Source organism: Ranitomeya imitator, chromosome 2 (genome assembly GCF_032444005.1).
Source record: "Ranitomeya imitator isolate aRanImi1 chromosome 2, aRanImi1.pri, whole genome shotgun sequence".
In the NCBI taxonomy this organism is placed as follows: Eukaryota; Metazoa; Chordata; class Amphibia; order Anura; family Dendrobatidae; genus Ranitomeya; species Ranitomeya imitator.
Window position 1 is genome coordinate 276,071,195 of NC_091283.1, and position 19,599 is coordinate 276,090,793.

Consider the following 19,599-nt stretch of genomic DNA (forward strand, 5'->3'; position numbering starts at 1 on the left):
CAGACGTTGACTCCAGTTTCCATCCATTCATTCCTCATTTGTTTTGTTGTGCATTTCCTGTTTTGGACACATATTATTTTAAGCTTCCGGTCTTGACGCTTTGATGTCTTCCTTGGTCTACCAGTATGTTTGCCTTTAACAACCTTCCCATGTTGTTTGTATTTGGTCCAGATTTTAGACACCGCTGTGAACAACCAACATCTTTTGCAGCATTGCATGATGATTTACCCTCTTTTAAGAGTTTGATAATCCTCTCCTTTGTTTCAATTGACATCTCTCCTGTTGGAGCCATGATTCACGTCAGTCCACTTGGTGCCACAGCTCTCCAAGGTGTGATCACTCCTTTTTAGATGCAGACCAATGAGCAGATCTAATTTGATGCAAGTGTTATTTTTGGGTATGAAAATGTACAGGGTGATTCCATAATTTTTCCACTATGCTTGGTTAAAAAAAAGTAACCATTACTGACTACCACATTTTTTGTTCTTGATTTCTTTTAGTGTTTCTTAAAGCCAAAAAGTTGCCATTTGAAATGACTTTAGTTTTGTGCCATGTCTGTGATCTGCTTTTTTTCTACAAAATTAACCCCTTAGCGATCGCCGATACGCCTTTTAACGGCGGCCGCTAAGGGTACTTAAGCCACAGCGCCGTTAATTAATGGCGCTGTGGAAATAGTACATAGCGCCCCCCAGAGGCCGATTTTCTCCGGGGTCTCGGCTGCCGGGGGTAGCCGAGACCCCAGAGAACATGATTCGGGTCGGTTTTCACCGACCCCGCTTTTGCGATCGCCGGTAATTAACCGTTTACCGGCGATCGCAAAAAAAAAAACGCATTAGTATTGTGTTTCTCTCCCCTCTAATGTGATCGGACATTAGAGGGGAGAGAAATAGGGTCCCCCGAGCCCCCCACGGTACCTTATGTACCGGAGAAGGTGCCCCCCGGTCCCCGACCCTCCTCCTTCCTGTCCGGGCTCCAAAATGGCGGGCGCATGTGCAGATGCGCCCTCCAAAACCTTACGTTCCCCGGTGTATTGGGGTCGGTTTTTACCGACCCCCTGGAGCGATCGCAATCCCGGGGGGGGGTTGCGATCGCTGCAAATAGTTTGTAAAAAAAAAAAATGCTTTGCATTTCTCTCCCCTCTGATGTGATCGCACATCAGAAGGGAGAGAAATAGAGCCCCCGAGCCCCCCACCATACCTCCTGCTGATGTCCCCCTGTCCCCGGTCCCCAGCCCATGGTCCCCGGTCCTCAGCACACGGCTCCTGGCCCCCCTTCTTCTTCTCTGCTGGAAGAAAATGGCGGGCGCATGCGCAGTGCGCCTGCCATGATCTGCCAGCAGAGACCCAGCAACCTATGAGAATTTTCTCATTGGCTGCTGGGTTTTGATTACTGTAATATGTCCAATTACAGTGATCAAAACTCCAAATATTTAATAAATATGGCAGCACTTGGGCTGTACCTCTCTCTTCTCTCCTTGTAGTTGTTCTAGGAGAGAAGAGAGAGAGACTACAGTTCAAGTGCTGCCCTGTCAGTTATTCACAAAACATAATATCTGCCTCCGCCAGCATCCCATTTACCCACCCCCGTTCTCCGTAATCCCTGCATCATCAGCAGAGGATTATAAAAAAAAAAAGAAAAAAAAAATTATAATTTTTTTTAAAAAAAATTTTAGGGTTAGGGGAGGAATTAGATAAAATTGCCCACAGAACTTTTAGCGCGGAGCAAGCTTACAGCCTGCTTTGCTCCGGCAGCTCCGGCAGCGAAACAGATTCTGCCCCTGAAGTTGAGCAGCTTTCAGACAGTGATGACGACTCTTCCTCCACGGGATCCCCCAGCCCGGTGGTAGCGGAGTCGGTCGTCACTGCTGAAGCTTCAGAGGCAGGACCAAGTACCGCAGTCCCCCCCCCGCTGTGGTATAATGACACCTCATTTTCCCCTCAAATTCCCCCTTTTTCTGCATTCCCTGGAATAAAAGTAGATGTCGCCAATTTTACCCCCATTGATTTTTTTGAAATTTTCATTAGCCTCGAAGTCCTGCAATTAATCATCCACCAAACAAACCTATATGCCCGGCAATATATTTCCCAAAAACCCACTGCCTTTCATTCCCGTTCCTGGATCCCCACAAATGTCCCCGAAATTAAAAAATTCTTAGGCCTCACCCTGAATATGGGTATAGTAAAAAAACCCACTCTCCGCTCTTACTGGGCAACAAAAGCTGTCCACTGCACCCCTGTATTTGCAGCCATCATGTCCCGAGCCCGTTACGAAGCCCTGATGAGATTCCTCCACTTCAGTGACAATTCCCAAGCTCTCCCAAGAACTGACCCCAACTACTATCGGCTAAATAAATTAAGACCCCTAATTTCCCTCCTAAAACTTCCTTTCTAAATTCCTATACCCCAGAGCAAAATGTGGCAGTCGACGAGTCCTTGATGAGCTACAAGGGCCGTCTGTTATTCCGCCAATTTATTCCCTCCAAGAGAGCCAAATACGGCGTAAAATTATATAAAACTTGCGAGAACTCATCAGGGTACACGTCCACCTTCCTAATTTATGAAGGTAGGGACCGCCAAATAAACCCCCCAAACTGCCCCCAGACAATTGGTATCCCAGGCAAAATTGTCTGGGAGCTAATGACGCCCTTTCTCAATCAAGGGTACCACGTGTATACCGACAACTACTACACGAGCATCCCCATATACAAATCCCTCCATGCTGCAAATACAGGGGCCTGTGGGACAGTGAGGAAAAACAGAGTGGGGTTTCCGTCACAGTTGGTGTCCAGACGTTTGGAGAGGGGGGCGTCATTTTCACTTGCAAGCGACCAACTTCTTGCAGTGAAGTGGAAAGACAGGAAGGACGTCTATATGCTTTCCACACTGCATACGGACACCACTGTGACGGTCAGAGAGAGGGGTGCCACCAGGGGCAAAGAAAAACCTGTCTGCGTCACAGACTATAACAGACATATGGGTGGCGTAGACCTGTCAGACCAGGTTCTGCAACCATACCTGGTCAAGAGGAAGACCAGGGCGTGGTATAAAAAGGTGGCAATCTATCTAATTCAAACTGCCACATATAACAGTTTTGTCCTATATAAAAAATCTCAAGGACCACTTACGTTCCTGCACTTTCAGGAAAAAGTAGTAGAGAGCCTCATATTTGAGTCCATGGCACCGGGGGAAGCCTTCGACTCTGAGGATTCCCGGAGACTTTCAGAACGCCATTTTCCTCACCCTGTCCCTGTCACTCCCACCCAAAGGTATCCTCAAAAAAGGTGCCGAGTTTGCAGAAAGCATGGCAGACGGAGTGATTCCCGATTCTATTGCCCCACATGCCCATCCCAACCAGGCCTTTGTATCTCCCCCTGTTTTGAGACCTACCACACCACCTACAATTATTAGTTTGTTTTTTTTCAATAATTTTTATTTTCTGCTTAGTGGCCCCAGTAGTACAATTTGGAACAATTGATAAATAATATTTTAATTAGTAGATCCCATTTTACCCCATTTCACAATTAATTCCAGAACTCGATCAATCCCATACCAAACTACTATCCCAACAAATTCTCATCCACGTACCCACGTCTGTACGCTCTAGAGTATGGACCCCACAAATGTTCTTGCAAAGTCAGGTCATCTGAAAATTCTACGACTCGATCAATCCCATACCAAACTACTATTCCAACAAATTCTCGTCCACGTACCTATGTCAATAAGCGTTAGAATGTGGACCCCAGAAATGATCTTGAAAAGTGAGATTATCTGAAAATGAATTCTAGGACTTGATTACTCACAAACATTTTTGACCATTTATCTAACTTTGACTGTTTTTATAACTGTCTTGCTACACAAAACTTTGGTTTCCATTTATATTACTTATATTTATGTTGATGATACGGGCATGATCATTTTATTGTAGGATTTCTAAAAAAAATTAGGAAGTTCCGTACTTATACACTATGGGCTTTACTTTATGGTTCTTGCCGAACCTCTGGTACCAGACAATACTTTCTATAGAGAACAGGTTGTTTTGTGCATATAGCGGTTCTGACCTTGGCGGGTGGGAGCTTGCTATGGTGTACCACGTCTATTGGCACATTCGTCTCTCATATAGGGATTGATGGAGCTAAAAGGACGTTGTACGACCAGTCTCTGAAAGTGTCTGCCATTCTAGCCCTGATGGTGTTCTTTCATCTTTGGAACAAACTCCGCTTTGCCACATAGTTGGCTGCATTTTCCTACACATTTTGCCCTTCATTCCAGTACAGTTTATTCTTCCTGCTACAATATACGCAAATGCGGGACAACTGTTTTGTTAGCAAGACCAATTTTATAGTCAGCCAATGTGTTTTAGGAGCATGCCTCCCTCTGTGAGTAATAATTCCTGGAAGGATTTTCTTTTTTGCTCAATGTCTCTAGAAGCTTTGAATGGGTCCTGGATCTTCAATTTCAAATAAAGCCAAATTTGTCACATTGTGCCCCTTTCTGTCCAAGCCCTGCCATTTGTCCAAACAGAACTTTTTTACTACATATGGGATATCGCTGCACTCATAATAAAGTGGGTAACGAATTGTGGGGTCCACTTTTTGATGTTATTTCTGAAAAAGTGAGACATTCAGGTCTAAAACAAGATTCTCGTGGAAAAAAATGAATTTTTTCAATATGACGACCTAATGTTATCAAACTCTGTGTCATACATGTGGGTTCAAATTGCTCAATATACCCCTGATTAAAATCTTTGAGGGGTGTAGTTTCCAAAACGGGGTCAGTTGTGGGGGGTTTTTGCTGTTAGGCACATCTACAAACCCAAAATGGCATCCACTCTCACAATTAAGAGATTAAAAAGTCAAACGGCGCGCCTTCCCTTCCAAGCTCCGCTGTGCGCCCAAACAGAGGTTTACCCCCACATACGGGGTATCGACGTACTCAGGACAAATTGCACAACAACTTTTGGGGTCCATTATGTCTTGCTACCCTTGGGAAAATAAAAAATTGGGGGTGAAAAGATCATTTTTGTGAAAAAAAAAATGATTTTTAATTTTTTCGGCTCTACGTTATAAACTTGTGTGAAGCACTTGGGGGTTCAAAGTGTTGACCACACACCTAGATAAGTTCCTTAGGGGGGTCTAGTTTCCAAAATGGTGTCACTTGTGGGGGGTTTCCACTGTTTAGGCACATCAGGGGCTCTCCAAACGCGACATGGTGTCCGATCTCAATTCCAGAGAATTCTATGTTGAAAAAGTCAAATAGCGCTCCTTCCCTTCTGAGCTCTACTGTGCACCCAAACAGAGGTTTACCCCCACATACGGGGTATCGACATACTCAGGACAAATTGCACAACAACTTTTGGGGTCCATTATGTCTTGCTACCCTTGGGAAAATAAAAAATTGGGGGTGAAAAGATCATTTTTGTGAAAAAAAAAGGATATTTAATTTTTTCGCCTCTACGTTATAAACTTGTGTGAAGCACTTGGGGGTTCAAAGTGTTGACCACACACCTAGAAAAGTTCCTTAGGGGGTCTAGTTTCCAAAATGGTGTCACTTGTGGGGGGTTTCCACTGTTTAGGCACATCAGGGGCTCTCCAAACGCGACATGGTGTCCGATCTCAATTCCAGAGAACTCTATGTTGAAAAAGTCAAATGGCGCTCCTTCCTTTCTGAGCTCTACTGTGCACCCAAACAGAGGTTTACCCCCACATACGGGGTATCGACATACTCAGGACAAATTGCACAACAACTTTTGGGGTCCATTATGTCTTGCTACCCTTGGGAAAATAAAAAATTGGGGGTGAAAAGATCATTTTTGTGAAAAAAAAATGATTTTTAATTTTTTCGGCTCTACGTTATAAACTTGTGTGAAGCACTTGGGGGTTCAAAGTGTTGACCACACACCTACATAAGTTCCTTAGGGGGTCTAGTTTCCAAAATGGTGTCACTTGTGGGGGGTTTCCACTGTTTAGGCACATCAGGGGCTCTCCAAACGCGAAATGGTGTCCAATCTCAATTCCAGAGAATTTTATGTTGAAAAAGTCAAATGGCGCTCCTTCCCTTCTGAGCTCTACTGTGCACCCAAACAGAGGTTTACCCCCACATACGGGGTATCGACATACTCAGGACAAATTGCACAACAACTTTTGGGGTCCATTTTGTCTTGCTACCCTTGGGAAAATAAAAAATTGGGGGTGTAAAGATCATTTTTGTGAAAAAAAAATAATTTTTAATTTTTTGGCTCTACATTATAAACTTGTGTGAAGCACTTGGGGGTTCAAAGTGTTGACCACACACCTAGATAAGTTCCTTAGGGGGTCTAGTTTCCAAAATGGTGTCACTTGTGGGGGGTTTCCACTGTTTAGGCACATCAGCGGCTCTCCAAACGCGACATGGTGTCCGATCTCAATTCCAGGGAATTCTATGTTGAAAAAGCCAAATGGCGCTCCTTCCCTTCTGAGCTCTACTGTGCACCCAAACAGTGGTCCCTCCCCACATATGGGGTATCGGCATTCTCCGGACAAATTGCACAACAAATTATGTGGTTCAATTTACACTTGTGAAAATAAAAAAAATTGGTTCTGAAGTAAAATGTTTGTGAAAAAAAGTAAAATGTTCATTTTTTCCTTCCACATTGCTTCAGTTCCTGTGCAGCAACTGAAGGGTTAATAAACTTCTTGAATGTGGTTTTGCGCACCTTGAGGGGTGCAGTTTTTAGAATGGTGTCAATTTTGGGCATTTTCTGCTACATAGACCCCTCAAACTGACTTCAAATGTGAGGTGGTCCCTAAAAAAAATGGTTTTGTAAATTTTGCTGTAAAAATAAATTGCTGGTCAAATTTTAACCCTTATAACTCCCTAATAAAAAAAAATTTTTTTCCAAAATTGTGCTGATGTAAAGTAGACATATGGGAAATGTTATTTATTGACCATTTTGTGTGACATATCTCTTTGATGTAAGGGAATAAAAATTCAAATTTTGAAAATTGCTAAATTTTCAAAATTTTCGCCATATTTCCGTTTTTTTAATAAATAAAAGCAAGTAATATCAAATAAATGTTACAACTAACATGAAGTACAATATGTCACGAAAAAACAATCTCTCGCTAGGATCCGTTGAAGCGTTCCAGAGTTATAACCTCATAAAGTCACAGTGGTCAGAATTGTAAAAATTGGCCTGGTCATTAAGTACCAAATTGGCTCTGTCACTAAGGGGTTAAACAACTGAATGAACATCCTCCAAGGTCGGTGATTCCATAATTTTTGCCAGAGGTTGTATTATTACACGTACTACATATCGGGATAGATGATCAGAGCTGGGAATACCCCTTTAAGAATCTTCCATGATTTATGATGTATATTTTTATCTGGTGCTATAGATTGTAATTTAATAAAGCTTACTTTTAATCCTTCCTTTATTCTTTCAAAATTTTCTATGTTTGTATATTATGTTTGCCAATTGTACTTTAGTGGGTTCAGTACCATGGGATTTGTGAACAGGTGGCTCACCACTGTCTTAGGTCATAGTTTCATTATACTTTGAGTTGTATAGAATTATTTATATAAAAATGATATCAAATATAAAGCATTGATATTAAAAAATAGTAAAATCAGTTTTATTCTTGGCAGATGACTGTGGCGTAAAACTGGAAACCTATGAAAAGCATGCCATTATTACAGCTATACCTCCAGCCCTTCAAAGCCAAAATCAATCATCGGAGCCTTTTCAATCAGTCAGTTATTTGGATTCATCACAGACTGTTAAGCAAAATGAAAGCAGCAAAAGTGATGTTGAACATCAAATAATTCCCACAGAGAAAAAACAATTTTCCTGTTCAGAATGTGGGAAATATTTTAAACATAAATCTAAATTGCTTCTACATGAGAGAAGTCACACAGGAGAAAAGCCATTTTCATGTTCAGAATGTGGGAAATGTTTTATCCAGAGATCAGACCTTCTTAAACATCAAAGAATCCACACAGGAGAAAAGCCATATTCATGTCCAGAATGTGGAAAATGTTTTATCCAGAGATCAGATCTTCTTAGACATCAAAGAATTCACACAGGTGAGAAGCTAAATTCATGTGCAGAATGTGGGAAATCTTTTAACGAGAAATCACATTTCCATATACATCAGAGAACTCACACAGGGTTGGAGCTACATTTATGTCAAGAATGCTGAAAATGTTTTAACTACAAATCAGGTCTTCTTAATCATCAGAGAATTCACACAGGCGAGAAGCCATATTCATGTCCAGAATGTGGGAAACACTTTATCCAGAAACCAGATCTTCTTAAACATCAAAAAATTCACACAGGACAGAAACCATATCCATGTACAGAATGTGGGAAATGTTTTATCCAGAGATCAGACCTTCTTAAACATCAAATAATCCACACAGGAGAAAAGCCATATTCATGTCCAGAATGTGGCAAATGTTTCAACCAGAAAGCATATTTCCTTATTCATCAGAGAACTCACACAGGTGTGAAGCCACATTTATGTAAAGAAAGCGGAAAATGTTTTAACTACAAATCAGGTCTTCTTAATCATCAGAGAATTCACACAGGAGAAAAGCCATATTCATGTCCAGAATGTGGGAAATGTTTTATCCAGAAACCAGATCTTCTTAAACATCAAAGAATTCACACAGGACAGAAGCCATATCCATGTACAGAATGTGAGAAATGTTTTATCCAGAGATCAGACCTTCTTAAACATCAAATAATCCACACAGGAGAAAGGCCATATTCATGTCCAGAATGTGGCAAATGTTTCAACCAGAAAGCATATTTCCTTAGTCATCAGAGAACTTACACAGGTGTGAAGCCACATTTATGTAAAGAAAGCGGAAAATGTTTTAACTACAAATCAGGACTTCTTAATCATCAGAGAATTCACACAGGAGAAAAGCCATATTCATGTCCAGAATGTGGGAAATGTTTTATCCAGGGACAAGATCTTATTACACATCAGAGGCTTCACACAGGAGGGAAGCCATATTCATGTCAAGAATGTGGGAAATGTGAGGGCTTGTGCACACGCTGCGGACTTTGCTACGGATCCGCAGCGGATTTGATGCTGCGGATCCGCAGCAGTTTTCCCTAAGTTTACAGTACCATGTAAACCTATGGGGAAAAAAAAAACCGCTGTGCACATACTGCGGAAATATCTGCGCGGAAAACCGCAGCATGTCCATTCTTTGTGCGGATTCCGCAGCGGTTTTACAACTGCACCAATAGGAAACTGCAGTTGAAAATCAGCAGTGGAATCCGCAGAAGAAACCGCAATAAAATCCGCAGTGTTTTTGCACTGCAGATTTTCCAAATCCTCTGCGGAAATATCCGCAACAAAATCCGCAGCGTGAGCACATACCCTTATAGTACGAGTTCAAAACTTGTTGCACATCAGAGAACTCATACAGGGTAGAAACTATTTTTTATGTTCAGAATGTGGGTATTTTTATTCCTGGGAATCATATTGTCTTCATCATCTAAAAACTGATGTAGAGTGTGAAGGAAATAAATAATCAATAAGGGAAATAAATCAGGCAGTAGAGTAACATTTAGTTGACAAAAGGGTGAAACTGAATATACCAGTATTGTAAGCACAAAGAAGCTTTTGCTTGAGGTAGGTGTCAATCCTGGCACCTTTGCTCTTGGATTCTCAGCTTAGAGGAGTGTTAGCAAATGGTCTGTACTCAAAGGAATATTTCCTATTGTCTGTATAGGAAGGCACTGGTATTTAAAAGGGCACAACTTGGCTCATCCATCCATTCATTGACAGCATCTTTAAACTCCTTCTTGACTTGTGTCTTGTATATATGGCACAGCAGGAGCTGTGTTCCTGCAAACTGCTGTATAGATATGGTTCTGTGATCAGATAGATCAGCCATCTGTCATTATATTTGATGTCCCATCCTAGGACAATGTAAAAGAGTTAAAAAAAAAGTTAGTAAAGTAAAAACATTTTTTTAAAATAATCACAGAAAAATAACCAAAACAGAAAAAATATTAATCCAATAAATGTTTGTTTAAAATAAAATAAAAAGTACACATATTTGGAACGACCTGACCTATAAAACTGTCCCCTTCAGTGAACACCGTAAAATCAAGCAACAAAAACAAGGTAAATAACTATGCTTTATCATCATATTGCTAAACAAAAAGTGGAAAAATACACGATAAAAAAAGCAAGCTACATAAAAATTGTACAGCTGAAAACGTCATCTTGTCTTTCAAAAAACCAGCTGTCATACGGGTCCCTGGAGAAATATGGTACACCGCACACTCTATGCTTATATTTGCAAGGTGATAAGAAGTTTATTTTACAAATGTGGTTTATAATACAGGGAAAGCGACCAGAGGTAATTATAATGACGTTTCGGCCCAACCTGGGCCTTAATCATATAATCGCTAAAGAAAGAAAAAATAAAGCAAAAGAATAAAAAAACAAAATAAACATATGGTATATACAATAAATCTTACAGTAAAACAAAAAACAATCATGTTCCCAGCCTGGAAGGAAGAGACAATGGAATGCATACATTGGAGAATCAGTACATTCAGAAGCAAAATAATGCAATGGCAGTGACATAGCATGTTACATGTGCATAACGAAAACACCCCATATGTTCCCCAAATAGAAGAGGGAAGAAAAAGAGGGGGGCTAATTCATAGGGCTAGACCAAGACTCTGGGAGCCAGACCTTATGACAAAAAAATATCCAGGATGCAGGGTACAGAGGCATTACCTTTAATGTACATATATGGGGAGAGGAGAAGGTCCTTGTGGATGAAGGCACACTCTGCAGAAGAGATATTGTAGGCACATGAGATAAGGGAGGTACATAGAAGATAGGGTGTATGAGAGGATATGAAATATACCTTAAATGTCAGATGGTAGTGCATGTAATAACGCAATAACAGCCCTGATGTGGGTACTGTGGAGACACAGAAGGTGGGCACATGAGGGACAAAACTATAATATGGCTGCAAAAAGGTTTGGCAGTGCCGGTGGCGATGTTAGGGGTAGGGTAGAGGAGTAGGTTACCTGGTCAAATCGAAGAACTAAGCGGCGCTCCCGCGCCCTGCTGCCGGTGTGTAGCGTGGCCGGCGCTGTAATGTTTTAATAGCGCAAACCGGAAGTAGGACCTGCGGCACCGGAAGTGACGCGGGCGGTCCGGGAACGCAACTGCGCATGCGCGGCCGGCGATTCAGTAAGAACCCGGTTGCTAAGGAACCATGGTGCTGCAAATGATAGCGGCTGCTGTGGGGCTTGTGTGCCTATATGGGCAACCATGGGTGGAGGTGAATATAGTACGCACTGTAAAATAAACCTGGGGAGCCATACAAGGGTGACAGGGTAATCGGCTATAAGTATATGGCACAATATTAAAATAATGGAGTGCTCATAAATATATATCAGTGGCCGTAGGTAATGATAGGGCGGCGTATATGGCTAGGGAGGTGCTGAGGCAAACTAGAGGGACAATGTGAGTGGATATAGAGGTATTGGGATTAGGGAACCCTAAGTCAAAGCCTGGAAGGGACTATAGTAGTAGAATGGCTATGGTAACTATAGGGAATGGGATACCACTAAAAGTGCTGTATGCGATGTATATATTAAGAGATTAAATGGGTAGTGTACCTCTAAGGGAACTTGCCAGGAGAGTCAACGGATCTGGAAGGGAAAAGGAAGAAATTAGGAAACTAGATTAAACTGACCAATCTATTTCTCTATTTAAACCCCTAGGTGTAAGGGTGTCCAACGTGTATATCCACCAGGTTTCCCTGGATTTTAGATGTTTGATGTGGTTTCCGCCCCGTCTGGGGCGGGGTACATGTTCCAGAACCTGAAATTTAAGTTGAGCCACTGTGTGTCTAGCTTTCATAAAGTGGTCTGGTAGGGGAAGCCAGATTTTGTTGCACCTGATGGTAGATTTGTGGCTTGCGATTCTATCTCGTATATGTTGTGTAGTCTCGCCGACGTAGAGTAGTCTGCAGGGGCACTTAATGACATAGACTACAAAATTAGAATCGCAGGTAAAAAAGCCACGAATGGGGTAAGATTTCCCTGTCCTGGGGTGTGTGACGTTATCTGACTTTATCACATTGGAGCAGGCGGCACAATTCAAGCATCGGAAAGTCCCATTGCGGCGTGAGCTTAAAAATTGCTGTGTTGGTACACGAAGTGTGCTACCCATATCTGCCCTGACTATTTGATCACGAATATTGGGAGGTCTCCTTGTACTCATGAGCGCTGGTACCCTGAAAGACGGGATTTCTGGGTGGGCTCTGCCAAGGAGGGGCCAGTGCTTTTTAATTGCTGAGTACACCTTAGTCATGAAAGGATGGTGAGTGTGTACGAACGGTATCCTTTCCTGGGATTGGCGTGGTGTGGGACTAGGAGGATCAGAAGACCTGTTGAGTTCTTGTCTTAGGAGGGTCGAGGGGTAGTTCCTATCGCTGAATTTTTGTGCCATGGTATTGAGTCGAATTTGTCACGTCTCAGGGTCCGTGACTATGCGGGAAACGCTTTTAAACTGTGACCTAGGCAGACTGTTTTTGGTGGTGGTTGGATGGCAGCTGGAATAGAGTAACAGACTGTTACAGTCCGTTGGTTTAGTGTAAACATCTGTTGTTAGTAATCCACTGGCATCTTTCAATATCAAGGTATCCAGGAAGGCTATTTGGGTTTCATGGGTATGGATGGTAAATTTAAGTTCTTGGAAAATGGAATTAAGGGTGGAATAGAATATATCAAGGGTACTAGATGGCCCTGTCCATATCAAAAAAATATCATCTATGTACCTACAGTAATCAAGGACATGTTGGGAAAAAAACTCATGTGTGTAAACGTGTTGAGTTTCAAAGTAATCCATGTACGCATTGGCGTAGGCCGGAGCCACGTTTGAACCCATAGCGGTCCCGCATACTTGGGCATAGTAGGTGTCATCAAAGAGGAAATAGTTCTCGAAGAGAACCATACGTAAGAGTTCAAGGCAGAAGGATATGGCATTCTGAGACATGTCTGTTTGTTGCAAAAGTTCTCTAGTAGCATGCATGCCCTTCTCGTGGGTTATAGAAGTGTATAGACTGTTGACGTCCATGGTGACCAAAATACTATGGGAAGGTACCTGATGTAGCTGTTTGATTCTTTCCAGAAATTGATTAGTGTCTAATATGAAAGACTTGGTGTTTTTGGTCAGGGGTGTCAGAATTTTTTCGAGAAATACTGAGAGTGGTGAAAGAACCGAGTCGGTGGAGGCCACGATAGGTCTACCCGGGGGATTTTGTAGGGATTTATGTATTTTCGGTAGGACGTAAAAAACCGGAATGATGGGATGGGGGTTCTGAAGGAAAGTAGCTGTCTTGCTATCAATCGTATCGTTGTCCTGGTATATTTTGATGGTTTCCCTAATTTTTGTGGAAATTGCAATGGTAGGATCCCTGGGTATGATCTTGTAGGTATTGGTGTCTGCTAGCTGTCTAAGGATCTCTCCCCGGTACTGCGTCCGATCCATGACCACTGTGGCACCTCCTTTGTCAGCAGGTTTTATAGTGATGGTATTGTTGGACCGTAAAGAGGAGAGTGCCTGTTTCTCTTCCAGTGTCATGTTGGTATGCGTGGGGAAGAATCCTAGTCTTTGTTCATGCGTTAAGGATTTGATATCACGATCTACCAGAGAGATGAATGTTTCAATAGCGTGATATGAGTGAGGTGGGGAAAAAGTGCTAGTATTACGAAGTCCCAGAGAAGAGATAGACAGTGCTGAGGTGGTTTCAGTAGATCCGGGAGGTCTCCCGACCGGAACAGTTGTTGGTAAATTGCCAAAGTGAGTTTTAAGTCTTATTGATCTGTAGAAACGATGCAAGTCCTTCTCCAGCTGGAATGAGTCCCAATGAGGTGTTGGACAGAAAGATAATCCTTTCTGTAGGACGGTCAGTTCCGCTGGTGATAGGGAGTAGCTGGAGATGTTAACCACTTGATTGGCTGGCTTACCTGGCTTCGGGTCAACATCCTTTCTCCGCGATCTTCGGGTTGGTCTGTTTGGTTTCGTCCCCCTCTGCGGCCTGTAGCTAAAAAATGCTGCCTGTTGGAACCGGTGGAGGAATCGCTGCCGGAGCTGTAGGATCCTGGTCTCCTGGGGTAGTTGCGACGACGCCAGTTTGTGGTATTTGATGAGTTGCTCCATCGGTACACCTTGTCGGTCGCGTAATCTTCACTATCCCTCTGGAACTTGAGTCTCTTACGTTCCTGCAGGCTTTTTTCAAATTCCAAGATGGCTTTGTCTGTTTTGGTTTTTAGTGCGGTCCAGTCAGTGGATGAAAGGGTGGTCGTCAACTGGGTCTCGATGGCTTGGATACTTTTTTTAACGTCAATAATTTCCTTCTGGAGGTATTCTATAGTGAGGATGATGATGTCTAGTGAGCATTTATTTAGGATTTGCTTATACCTATCGCAAAATTCCGGATTGTCTGCGAATAGTGTGGGTCGCAGATTACACCTCAATCCTCTAGGAATTTTGCTCTGGCGAAAGTATTCGGCCAGGGTAGTGCAGTGTAGGTCATAAGAGACTAGCTTCCGCTTAGTCTTTTCATAATCCCTGGTTCTCAAATCGGTTGCGGGTGTTTTAAGAAACTCAGTGGAACCAGTCACTGATGACACAATATTAGCGCAAGTGGCTGTATCATAGGCAAAAGTTGTGATGGACATTAGGGCAAACTGGTGCAGCGGCCAAGACTATGACAAAGTATAAATAAAAATTGGCGCGCACTCGGTTTGAATGGGGGAGCGAGGTGCTGGTGTAGTGGGCTGTACAAGCCCTACGTATATGGAGAAATATGGTACACCGCACACTCTATGCTTATATTTGCAAGGTGATAAGAAGTTTATTTTACAAATGTGGTTTATAATACAGGGAAAGCGACCAGAGGTAATTATAATGACGTTTCGGCCCAACCTGGGCCTTAATCATATAATCGCTAAAGAAAGAAAAAATAAAGCAAAAGAATAAAAAAACAAAATAAACATATGGTATATACAATAAATCTTACAGTAAAACAAAAAACAATCATGTTCCCAGAAGGAAGAGACAATGGAATGCATACATTGGAGAATCAGTACATTCAGAAGCAAAAAAATGCAATGGCAGTGACATAGCATGTTACATGTGCATAACGAAAACACCCCATATGTTCCCCAAATAGAAGAGGGAAGAAAAAGAGGGGGGCTAATTCATAGGGCTAGACCAAGACTCTGGGAGTCAGACCTTATGACAAAAAAATATCCAGGATGCAGGGTACAGAGGCATTACCTTTAATGTACATATATGGGGAGAGGAGAAGGTCCTTGTGGATGAAGGCACACTCTGCAGAAGAGATAATGTAGGCACATGAGATAAGGGAGGTACATAGAAGATAGGGTGTATGAGAGGATATGAAATATACCTTAAATGTCAGATGGTAGTGCGTGTAATAACGCAATAACAGCCCTGATGTGGGTACTGTGGAGACACAGAAGGTGGGCAGATGAGGGACAAAACTATAATATGGCTGCAAAAAGGTTTGGCAGTGCCGGTGGCGATGTTAGGGGTAGGGTAGAGGAGTAGGTTACCTGGTCAAATGGAAGAACTAAGCGGCGCTCCCGCGCCCTGCTGCCGGTGTGTAGCGTGGCCGGCGCTGTAATGTTTTAATGGCGCAAACCGGAAGTAGGACCTGCGGCACCGGAAGTGACGCGGGCGGTCCGGGAACGCAACTGCGCATGCGCGGCCGGCGATTCAGTAAGAACCCGGTTGCTAAGGAACCATGGTGCTGCAAATGATAGCGGCTGCTGTGGGGCTTGTGTGCCTATATGGGCAACCATGGGTGGAGGTGAATATAGTACGCACTGTAAAATAAACCTGGGGAGCCATACAAGGGTGACAGGGTAATCGGCTATAAGTATATGGCACAATATTAAAATAATTGAGTGCTCATAAATATATATCAGTGGCCGTAGGTAATGATAGGGCGGCGTATATGGCTAGGAAGGTGCTGAGGCAAACTAGAGGGACAATGTGAGTGGATATAGAGGTATTGGGATTAGGGAACCCTAAGTCAAAGCCTGGAAGGGACTATAGTAGTAGAATGGCTATGGCTATGGTAACTATAGGGAATGGGATACCACTAAAAGTGCTGTATGCGATGTATATATTAAGAGATTAAATGGGTAGTGTACCTCTAAGGGAACTTGCCAGGAGAGTCAACGGATCTGGAAGGGACCCTGAGCAGAAAAATAAAAAAAGTTATAGCTCTCATAATAAAGCGATTTTTTTTTTTTTTAATAAAATAGTCTTTATTGTGTAAAAGCACTAAAACATAAAAAATAAATGAGGTACTGCTGTAATCGTACTGAGCGAAGAATGAAACTGCCTTATCAATTTTATTACATGCGGAACAGCATAAAAAAACACCAAAATAATATATGAATTACTTTTTTTTGTTCATTCTGCCAAAAAGCAGAATAAAAAGCGATCAAAAAATGTCGTGTCCGAAAATTATAGCAATAAAGGTCAACTCGTCTTGCAAAAAATCAGCCCTCACATGACTGTCAGCAAAACTATGGAAAAATTATATATGTCAAAATATGGCTGCAGTTTTTGCAATAAAAAAGTCTCTGTGTGTGACAGCAGCCAAACATATACTGTAAATATATATAAATTTGGTGTGACAACACAGCATTTTATCTTAATTATCCACACGTCTATTTCCTGTAAGACAGGAGGAATAGACTGTTATCTATATAAAAAAGCCCTCTTTTGACCCATCCTCTGCGTCTAGCTATCGCCCTATATCACTTCTCCCCTATGCCTCAAAACTACTGGAACAACACGTCCATCTTGAACTGTTTTCCCATCTCTCTTCCTGCTCCCTTTTCGACCACTTACAATCAGGCTTTCGGTCACTACATTACTCCGGTCCTATTACTACAGACCCTCTCATCCCTTGGCATCACAGACTTGGCCCTATCCTGGATCTCGTCATACCTAACAGACTGGACATTCAGTGTCTCCCACTCGCACACCACCTCCTCACCTCGCCCCCTATATGTCGGAGTCCCACAAGGTTCAGTCCTAGGGCCCCTGCTCTTCTCCATTTACACCTTTGGCCTGGGACAGCTCATAGAATCTCACGGCTTTCAGTATCACCTCTATGGTGATGACACACAGATCTACATCTCTGGACCAGATATCATCACCCTACTAACCAGAATCCCTCAATGTCTGTCCGCTATTTCATCCTTCTCCGCCAGATTTCTAAAACTTAACATGGACAAAACAGAATTCATCATCTTTCCCCCATCTCACGCAACCCCCCCAACGAACCTATCCATTACAGTAAACGGCTGCCCACTCTCCCCAGTCCCACAAGCTCGCTGCCTCGGGAGTAATCCTTGACACCGATCTTTCCTTCAAACCACATATCCAATCCCTTTCCACTTCCTGCTGCCTTCAACTCAAAAATATTTCACGGATCCGTACATTCCTGCAAATCTGCAAATTCTGCGCTCCCAAATCCAAATGCCCCCCTCCTTTCTAATCACCACAGTGTGTCTAGACCACATTTAGCATCCACATGTTTGTCATTTCTGTGACTGCAATGTACTGGGCACTACAACGGATGGCCACCACAATGACAGATTGCAATTTTCACTAAGCAACATCCACTGCTGCTTGTTTCTGGAAAATACCCATGGAGTCAAAATCGTCACTATATCTGTAGATAAATTCCAGAAGGGGTATAATTACCAAAATGGGGTTACTTGAGGGGATTCTGCTATTCTAGCACTTAGTGGTTCTGTATATGGAGTCGGCAAACAATTCTTGAAAAATCTGCACTCCAGGAGGAAAATAGAGCTCTGTCCCTCCTGAGTCTTGCCATATGGCTAAGCAATACTAAAACAAAATTTTTGTGGTAAAAATGTAATTTATTTTTTCTTCACTGTCCAATGGTATAACATTTTGTGACACATCTGTGGTGCCAATATGATCACTGCACCCATAGATTAATTCATTGAGATGTGTGTCTTGTAAAATGGGGTCACTTATGAGGGTTTCTGCATTTCTGTCACTTCAAGGGCTCTCCCAATGAGACATGCACCCTCAAATCAGTCCAGCAAAATCTGAACGCCAATATGGCGCTTCTAACCTTCTGAGCTTTGCAGTGTGCCTAAAAAGTACTTTTTGGACACATATGGGGCATTGGTGTACTCAGGAAGAATTGCACAACAAATTTTGGGATCCATTTTCCCCCGTTAACCTTGTGAAAATAAAAAAAATTTGGTGCTAAAAGAAAATTTGTGGTAAAAATTTGATTTTTTTTTTCTATTTTCATGATTCAATGTTGTAACTTCTGTAAAACACCTGTGGGTTCAAGGTGCTCACCAAACATCTAGATAAATTACACTGTTTAGGCACATCAGGGACTCTCCAAACGCAACATGGCACCTGCACAACATTCCATCAAAATCTGCTTTCCAAAACATCACTTCATCTTTTCTAAAGCCTGCCATGCGCCCAAACAGTAGTTTCCTCCCACATATGGGGTATCTTTAATTGCACAACAAATTTTGGGGACCATTTTTTCCTGCTACCTTTGTGAAAATAACTAAAAATTGGGTCTGATTAAAGTTTTTGTGAAAAAAGTTAAACGTTAATTTTTTCCATCCACATTCCCTTAATTACTGTGAAAAACCTGAAGGGTTAATAAATTGTGATGAGCAAATATGCTCATTTCTCGAGCATGCTCGGGGGTCCTCCGAGTATTTTTTTTAGATTTAGTTTTTCTTGCCGCAGCTGAATGATTTACATCTGTTAGCCGGCATAAGTACATGTGGGGGTTGCCTGGTTGCTAGGGAATCCCCACATGTACTTATGCTGACTAACAGATGTAAATCTTTCAGCTGCGGCAAGAAAAACTAAATCTCCGAGCACTAAAAAATAGTCGGAGGACACCCGAGCATACTCGAGAAATCTCGAGTAACGAGTATATTCACTCAGCACTAGTGATGAGTGAACGTGCTTGCCACTACTCGTTACTCGCTCGAGTATCGCTATGCTCAGCGAGCAGCGAGCATTTCTGGGATTATTCGGCGGTAACTGCAGTCTCCACCCAGCAGTTTTGGCGGACTTTAGAGACCAAATAACGGTGCAGGGATTGTCTGCCAGGCCATGAAACGCCGCAGCTATATATGTTGTGGTTGTGCAGTGATTGGCTGGGCCGTACAGCATCATCCCGAGTATAAGAGACCTGACGCCGTCCTGCTCGCCGCATTCTGTTCCTGTTTCAGCAAGAGTAGGGAGAGCTGCTGCCGAGATAGGATCAGAATCGTGGTTTTAGAGTTTGTGTAGGTCTGCAACTCTTACATCCACAACTCCTGAAAACCAACAGTCCTTTTTAGGGCTAATTCATGGGTCCTGATATTGCAGCGTAGGTAGGCAGGGCACAGCATATCCACATCAGTGCAAGGCTTGCAGGCACTGTATGTGCGTCAATTGCTCCCACTGCATCCTTCCCAAAGCTCCATAACTGCCTGCCTGCTGCAGCTTATTTAGTGTCTATA

At 42.6% G+C, this 19,599-nt stretch overlaps 2 pseudogenes; one reads left to right on the forward strand and one right to left on the reverse strand.

The window, feature by feature from the left end:
* The window catches only part of LOC138666901 (zinc finger protein 271-like), a 66,648-nt pseudogene extending 55,779 nt beyond the window's left edge, over positions 1-10,869 (forward strand).
* LOC138666403 (zinc finger protein 850-like) overlaps positions 1-19,599 on the reverse strand; it is a 277,228-nt pseudogene that overhangs the window by 113,420 nt on the left and 144,209 nt on the right.